We start from the raw sequence: 8536 nt of genomic DNA, 5'->3' as shown, positions 1-8536 counted from the left end.
CGTAAAACAAACCCGCTAAACATTTGATAGTACTACTCATTGTATATATGTTTATTGTAGATGATTGATTATTATGCATATATTAACTTAGGGTTTTATTTGGTTATTCTTATGTAATTGCTAGAGAGATGTATAGATAGTTGAGCATGAATAAGGAAACAATAGTTTTATTTTCTTAGTCGTTGTAGTATAGATGAAGTTTGTGAGTACCTTCATTTGGAAAACTCTCACGAGGCTATAACTCGTCCACTAGGGAATTCCTAGTGGTTTAAGGCCTTGTTGCATATGGTCAATGCAATCGCACTCAGTAAACGAGATTAGGTAGAACTCCATTTTTGGTCACTTATTCTAATTTCTCATCTTTGCTTGAGGACAAGCAAAATCTTTGTTTGGGGGGTGGTTTGATAAGAGCCCAAAACTGTAGTTTTAACCCCTTAATAATCATCTTGTTAGACCAATTATGTGAATAATAAGTAAGAGTTAACACCGATTACGCGTTTTTATGCATTTCAGGGCTTCAAAGTCCATTATGTGAGAAATGTACCACTTTAGCGAGATACGAGGAGCAAAAGTCAGTGAGAACTTCCGAAAGCCGTATCTTTGGACTCAGACCTCGGAATTGGGCATACCTTATGTCAAAACGACCGGCTCGGAAAGAGCTTTGTAATGGTCCAAGCCTTGACCCAATCAGAGGAGCAGAAGTGGACGAAAAGTCTGTGGAAGCCAACTGCAGCTGAAGAGGCCTTTTGAATTTGAAAGAATTGGGTTTTGGGCACGATTCTCGGCCCCAAACCATGGCTCAAGCCCATGCACGAATTTTGGATCTGAATGTATAAGAACAAAAGCTTAAGTCTTTGTTAATGGTAGATAGTTAGGTTAGAAAATAAATTAGATTAGTTAGCCTCCATTAAACCTTAATTCTAGATCTAGTTTTCATTAGATTAATTAAGTTTAATTTCATTTCAATTCTTGTTTTAGATTAAACTCTCAAATTATTGTTCTTGATTGATTAGATAATAAAAATAGTTATTTTGTCCATTTCGATTTATATATCTAAATTCCATTATTGTTTGTTATCATTTCATAGTTATTAATTAGATTTCGATTATTGTTTAGTGAAATCGCATAAAGTTAGAATCTTTTCATTATGTTTAGTTTAGATTTAATGGGAATTGTTAGTTTGATGAATCAAGGCTAAATCCTCCATTAGAGGGTTTGATGAAGCCTTGATGAAAACTTAGTGGTTAGTATAGAATTGGTTGTAGAATCTATTCCACTCTAGAAAGTCGTGTTTTAGCCATGAGAATGGGTGGACGACTTCACATGCTAGTTAGTACTTTCGGTAGAAATGCCATGAACACTAGGGATTAGAACTCGAATTTCTTGCAGTAGAGCGTGAGAATCGAGATACAAGAATCTATACTAGGTTATTAAGTTGGATTCGAGGTGGATTCAATTCCCCTCTAATCCTTTATCTAGATTCAAAACAAGCATATTTCCATAGTATTAAGTAGTTTAAATTAAAATAATCAATTTCATATTGCATCGTAGTATAATTCCCCCTCGTAAAACTCTCATTGACTTAAGAGCGACTAGTTAGACTAGAAAACAATCCATGCTAGGGAACTAGGAGTGGAACGAACTTCGTACTCCATTTAGTGCAATTCGCATTGAGAGTAGAAGCTTTGATATTAGAAACGTAAAAGTATCAAGTTTAGTTTACTTACGTTGTGGATTCGTAGTTCATTTCGTAGGTAAACTATTCATTTTATACTTATCAAAAAATGCCGCTGCCATCTTAGTTGCACTTTAGCATTGTTTTCATAATATAATTAGTTATTTTTAAGTCCCATTTCACCCACCCACCCTTGTTTGATTCATCTTTGTGGTTTGCCGTTTCAGTTTTGGAAAAATTCGCGAGAAAAGACTCGCGGCGCCAAAGAGAAAGACCAGCGCTATCTTCTTGGACTTCTTCGTTTATACCTTTGGCCAAAGCAAAGAAGCGACCAGCTATCTTCTTGAGCTTCGACTTTGCCTTGAGCGCCAGCAAGAAGATAAGCGGCGCCAGCCTCCTCACGAAATTCGGGATTTCCGCGGTTTGATTTAAACCGAATTGTCAAGTTTTTGGTGTTCTAATCTCTTATTACTGAACACACGCATTACACAAGGCGCTATTCATAAAGCGAAGCAAGGACGCTTATCGGTATTCCTTTCTTCCATACCTCGCATTTTTCGGTTAGAGGTTTTATACTAGTATATCGAGAATTGTTTGGAGTGTTGCATGTTAGTTAAGCTCAACTTAGTCTTGCATGAGATTAAGGTGCGGTCGAACAAAACAACAAACGTAATTACACCACAACAAACAAGTCTATCTAGTACACCACCCACGACACCTCTAACTACTATCACACACACCATACGACATAATGGTGAAGAAAGAGACTCCTCTCTCCGACTTCTACAAAGCTTTGGCGATAGCCCTAAGTCTTGCATCGTTCTAGCAGACCCGGTGGGGATTTTGAATTCCCCAAACATATTTAATTGTTACCCGTTTTCCATGGTCTAGACCATGAAAAACCTTACCAACACGCGTGGGATTGAACAAGTCCTTACAACATTCCACCATCCTACGGTTGGTGCGGAAACGATTAAAACTAAGGGTATTTCCTTTCACATTAGCCGATAAAGGCGTCGTCTTGGTTAACTGCCCAAAGCCTAATTACGTGGACTTCGTGGGCTAAACTTGTTCAATTTGTTTATGGAACATTTTTACCCACCCCTAAAGACGGATGAAATGCTTTCCAAGATTCATTTCTTCCGACAGAACCCTCATGAATCATTTTCTGAGGCATGGAATCGTTTCACCGATCTCCTTATAGAGTGTCCACACCATAACCTAGCAAAAGACACGTTAGTTCGTGCCTTTTTCAAAGGACTTCAACATCACCATAAAGAAGTCCTTGACATAATGAATGGGGGTAGTTTCCTAAGTAAAGGAGCCTCGGAGGCTTACAAATTTTTAGAAGACCAAACTAAACGAAATAATAATTGGGGGGGTAGTGATGATATCCCCCGCTCAGCTAGTTCTTCTTCAACAGTAAAGGCCGCCGGTATATTTGAGAATAAAACCGATCCAGAACTTAAAAATTTACTGGAATCTCTAACTAAAAAAGTAGAGGCTATTTCGTTACAAAAAGCCTATCCCGTCATGAATGTAAACTTCAAACCCATGTAATTTCTGTTTGAGTCCGAGCACTCGACAATTATTGTCCTCTAGCTTATGAACAACAACCACCGAGCAAGATAATGTTTACTCTATTAATAACTATCCTATTCCTAGCGCCCCCGTGGAGACAACATCCCAACCGGTTGGAGAAATAATCAACAAGTAACACCTCCGTGGTACAATAATAATCAAAAGCGTTAGGCAAGCAAACAATTATAACCAAGCTCCACTTAGGCAAGGACAAGGACAAAGTCAAGGGAATTATAATAATTATAACAACCAAGCCAACCTAGGCAAGGTCAAGCACAAGGTCAAAATAATTATAATAATTATAATACCAATAGAGGTATCGTTAGGTTAATAATAATAACTATCACAACCCACCCATAAATAATCAAGCGAGATAGTTCGAGTCCACACCACCCGTGACTATTACACCCACACAACGGATCGTCTTGACACCTTCATACAAGTGAGCCAACAACTTTTCCAAACCATGGCTCAATCTAACCAACACATTCTACAATCTGTTAATAATTTAAACCAACGGTTAGCCCCAAGAGAAAGCCCAACCAAAAGGCGTGTTTCCGGGCCAAGCGATACCCAACCCTAGAGCGGCAAACACGGCCTTTGAGGTAAAGCGGTAATACTAGTGCGGAAACTACAAGCGTGGGTGAGCTAAATGCCATCACCACTCTCCGTTGCGGAAGAGTGGTTGATAACAAAGTAACTATGCCTATAGTTACCCCATCGATACTCCCTACAACGGATATCGAACTAGATACCGAAATAGAAACGAAGAGCCTACAACTGTAGAGGTACCCGGTTAAACCACAACCTAAGAAACAAAAGCCAAGGTTAAACATCCTGTTGATCCATATGCTAATTATAGAGAGAAAACACCGTTTCCCCAAAAATTAGCCATGTTAACTAGGGATACAAATTATGAGGAGATTAGGAGCGTTTTCAAAAATCTAACTATAAACCTTCCCTTTCTCGAAGCTATTAAAAGCTACCACACCATGCTAAGTTTCTTAAGGAGTTGTGTACTACTAGGCGTAAGACCAATATACCAAAAAAGCGCCTTTTAACGAGAACAATTCCCAACGCTATCGAAAATAATGGAATTGTTAAGTACAAGGACCACGGTAAGCCTCTATCGTACAATGCACCTTAGGAGATTCTCTCACGACGACCAGCTACTAGACACGGGGGCTAGTGTTAACTTACTCCCGTTTTATTTGTATAAACAAATAGGGTCTAGAGGAGATGCAACCTACTAAAATGACATTGCAATTAGGTGATCGGTCTATTAAGTATCCTAAGGGTGTGGTTGGTTGCGTGCTAGTTAAAGTCCAAAATTTTTACTACCCGGCCGACCGTTGTCCTAGACACGAGAACTCACTAACGACTCTGTACCTATCATTTTAGGGCGTCCCTTCTTGGCTCTTGCCAACGCGGCTCATAAACTGCGCGATGGTTCGATGTCCTTGTCCTTTTGGCCATTTTCGTTGAGGTAAATGTTTTCAAAACTAGGACCGCGGTATCCGATTCATCTACAAATGGAGAGGTTAGCATGATCGAGAGCTTAGCTCAAGATTACTTCAAAAACATGTTTCGAGAGAAGCAGTTAACAAATTCCTTTCCTTCGAAATTCGACTTTAACAATGACTCCACGGTAGTAGGCGAAATAGAAGAAGAATTCCGCAACTCTTTTGCACACTTCTTTACCCAGCGAGAGTCCCCCTTGCCAACAACCATTCATCCCTTGATGCTATGACGGAAGATGAATTTTTCAATCTTTATCCCAGTGATCCTTTTGACCCACCTATTGAGGAATGTCTTGCATATATCAAGATTTTCGATGATATGGACTTGAGGCTAGGCTGAGAATCATTCACCTTCCATCACCAATATTCCCCACCCTCCACCTTTTCAAAGGAACCTCGAGTTTTTGCTTTCGATCCTTTAGTTTCTCTCACGTGCTTCATGATTTTTTAAATCCACCTAGTAAACAAATACTTCCCAAGGATAAACCACTTGACACCTTCATTTTCGGACTTGAGGCGGTCCCCTAACTACACCATGAATGAGTTTTGTGCTAAACCCACATCCTCATTTTTTCCATGCTCTCCCTCTAAAACTTATCCCAATCCACCATATCTTCCACAACCATTCACTTTTCCACACTTATTCACTAGGACACCCTCTCGTTCAAAGATGAAACATAAGGTGCATGCTCGGTTATGTTATAGGTCTATTCGACTTCGCTTTCATTCCACTAGGCTGCGTCGTAGGAAATCTTGGTGCTTGATTGTGTTTGGATATGTTTTCTGTGATATTTATTTATGGAATGATCCACAACTATTTCGGTTGTTGATATATGATAAACTGCATGTTCATACATATGTTTAGATAAAGTCTCGAGTATCTGACTATAAACGACTCAATTTTTGTGTTTGGTACATTTCCTTTCATTTCCATATATTGGTGAGTGCACCATTCAGGTAACCGGGCCCTCCCTATGGAGTGTGTGGCTGTAAGTACCGGATCCTAAGTCCACGTTTCACATAATTCACGTTTTCCACTCTTGCATGTTTTCTCGGTTTTTGAGTCATGTTTCTCTATGGTGTGAATTATGTCTTTACTGCTTATTGTTTTCCTTTATATTAAACCTAATTCATAAAAAGTAAAAAAGTGTAAAGATATATAAAAATAGTAATCTAGCAAGTCTCGGGAATCTGACTTTAAAAGACCCCCGTTTTAAAACAAATTTTTACAAACCTGTTTTCAAAAATTTGTTTGGGGGTGGGGTGTTTGGTTTTTCCATTCTTGATCACTTAAATTCCTATTCTTACCCCACCTCGCTCCCTTGAAGAGTAGCTAGATTTCTACTTGTTTGTTGTTTTGATGTTGTCTTTTATTATTTTTAGTAGATAGGATGTTACGTTGTTAAATTCCGTAGTTAATTTTGACTTTTGTAGTGAAATGTTGTTTGAATGACAATATGAATATAATGTCGTTATTTTCATTGTGCGTGATTAGTTAATGTTGATCCCACCTTCCCAAACTGTTTGGGGGTGGTGTTATCTATTCCAGCATGATTTTATATAAACTTCATTCATTCTACACTCACAACCTACACTACACCTAACTTCCATCACTCACCTTTCCTCCCGCGTTCGCGTCTCAATTTTCAATTTTCAGCAACTCGAAGCTTTTCAGGCGCTCTGAGGCGCCCTTCCTCTGTATATTTTGTTCTGAATTTTGCTCCGAGGCCGGCCAGCTGGCGAAGCGACCGCCCTCATCTACTGGACCTAGAAGCGCCAGCATGCCATGTTGGCGACCGACCAGCTAAAAACTGGAATTCTAAAATTTTTGAGTGGCGACTTCGCGCCTTATATGGCAGCGCCAGCGTATGCTGACTTCCGTGGACGGAAAAAAAATTCCGGTTTTCACGGGTAGTTTCGGATCATTCATAGCTATTCGGGCGTAATTTTGAGATGACATCTCCTATAATAATACCGAACAGTCTTTCAAAGATTTGTTCCAAAGCACTACTTATGGTGCTTGGTTTTGTGAGGTGATCACCGCGTAGGCTAGGAACGCTTATGGGTCTTGCTAGAAATTGTTCTTGGACTTGCCATGCCCGGCTGAAATACAAGACCCATGATGCTATTGGGTAGATAATATGCATGTCGGGAGTGGAGGTAAGTTTTAGTTTTCTGTTGAGTGTGCGCTTATGTCCCAAGCAATTTCATTACATTAACCCCATAATGGGTGGAACTCTTATAGAGTTGCGTCCGGTTTTTTGTATTTCCTATATTAGTATGTTCTAACCTTGTTTTGCGGATGTTCCACAATTTTAGCGTTTCCATGGTATTTTCCTACCCTCTTTATTTAAATGCTTTGAGGACAAAGCATGCTTTTTGTTTGGGGGGGCATAGAAACACGTGTAATTAAGTCATCTGCTAGGATATAAATATATATAATATGCATTTGTTTTCTACTTATAAATTTCAAAAATTTAAAAATATAAATAAATAAGTTATGCTATACACTTAGGAATATTGGTATTGTTCTTTCTCCATGCTTTTAACAATCTAGAAGTCTCACATAGTCATTTGCATCGGAATAATTGTTAGAAACTTAGGTTAATCGTGTAGGTAATAATCTTTGCATCTATCTATAAATATATTACATGAGTATCTATGATTGTTAGCGATGAAGTTTTGAAATCTAGGCTAGAGTACTTATTCTACAAATCCTGTGAGAATATAGCCTAAAGCCTTATATGATATGAAACATTTGAGAAATGACACAAGGGAGAAGTAAAATCGGATAGAGAAATCACCGTCCACTTGCTTGATCACTAAACCATATCCTAAGTGAGAATTTAGGCGCTCTTTGGATCGATATAGCCAGAAATTCAAACCTATGAATTATTTTCGCTAGTCACCACTCTGAGCCTTTTCTTTAGCCTTCCATACACCACAATTCCTTTACCCTGTTACAAAACAAAACAAAACAAAAAAAAAAAAAAAAGAATAAATCAACCTACCCAATTTAGAATAAGTCCGAGAATAGAATGAGTGAAGAAAAAGAAGAAGAGAAAACACGTGTAAACAAAAATTGTTACTTGCTTGAAAAAATAAAGAAAAGAAGTTTCCATCCAAAGAAAAGAAAAATAGAAATAAAATAAAAACTCCAAAAAAAATAGAATAAAAAGGAGTCAAAAGCAAGGAAAAAAAAAAAAAATATGACTAAGGATGGAAACAAAGTGTAGAAGCAAAAGAAAATAACAAGGTTTTCTCTAAGTTACATAATCTGAAGACTCTATTATCTCGGACTTGTCCTTTTGAATATCCATTTCCTTTTTTCTTAAACCATCTCCTAATCCCCGTAACACCTAATAAAGACCTCTAGCTCGATTAGGAATATGTTAGTGTGATAGTAAGTGGCAGATGTGTTTGATCGACCCCGGCTTCCTTGTTGTCATTGAGATTGTAAAGGTAAAAGTGCCCACTTGTACTGCTTTGGAGTAGCGAAACTTGAGTGGAAAAATCAGTGTTGATTCTTGACTATTATTGTGAGAACCTACTTAAGGGCGCTATTAGAGTTTCGAAGGAAACAAAACTGCTAAACATTTGATAGTACTACTCATTGTATATATGTTTATTGTAGATGATTGATTATTATGCATATATTAACTTAGGGTTTTGACTGGTTATTCTTATGTAATTGCTAGAGATGATATAGATAGTTGAGCATGAATAAGGAAACAATAGTTTTATTTTCTTAGTCGTTGTA

Source organism: Coptis chinensis, chromosome 5, assembly GCF_015680905.1.
Source record: "Coptis chinensis isolate HL-2020 chromosome 5, ASM1568090v1, whole genome shotgun sequence".
Taxonomy (NCBI): Eukaryota; Viridiplantae; Streptophyta; class Magnoliopsida; order Ranunculales; family Ranunculaceae; genus Coptis; species Coptis chinensis.
This window is presented reverse-complemented; position numbering follows the sequence as displayed.